A 424-nucleotide genomic window follows, 5' to 3' on the forward strand; every position below is an offset into this window, starting at 1 on the left:
GGTCGGGTCTAGGATGTGTTGGTCTTTTTGGAAGACCCACACGCGTCGAATTTGATGACCTTTTTTTTAGGAATCGTGGGTTTCGAAGTTGAGGACCTTTTTTTGGTGGAACTGGAGTCCGAGGTGGCGAGATATAATTTTGGCGGGTGGGTCCCGGATGAACTTAGGGACGTTTCACGCGCAATCTCGCCTGGACTGGGGGATTACTTCTGGGGAGGTTTCTTGATAAATAAAGTGTCGTAGGTTGTGTCGATATACATTGTATTGGTCGGTGGATTTTGCCGCATCGCGTCAGCTTCTTGGTTCGTTCGTACGAAATCTTAAAATCATCATCTGGACATCTTGTACTTGGCTGACATAGAAATATTAGGTGTACAAAAAAGTTCTGAGCTTTAGATTTGATACAACCGAAATAACAATTTAA

This window comes from Trachymyrmex septentrionalis, unplaced genomic scaffold, assembly GCF_001594115.1.
Source record: "Trachymyrmex septentrionalis isolate Tsep2-gDNA-1 unplaced genomic scaffold, Tsep1.0 scaffold88, whole genome shotgun sequence".
NCBI lineage: Eukaryota > Metazoa > Arthropoda > Insecta > Hymenoptera > Formicidae > Trachymyrmex > Trachymyrmex septentrionalis.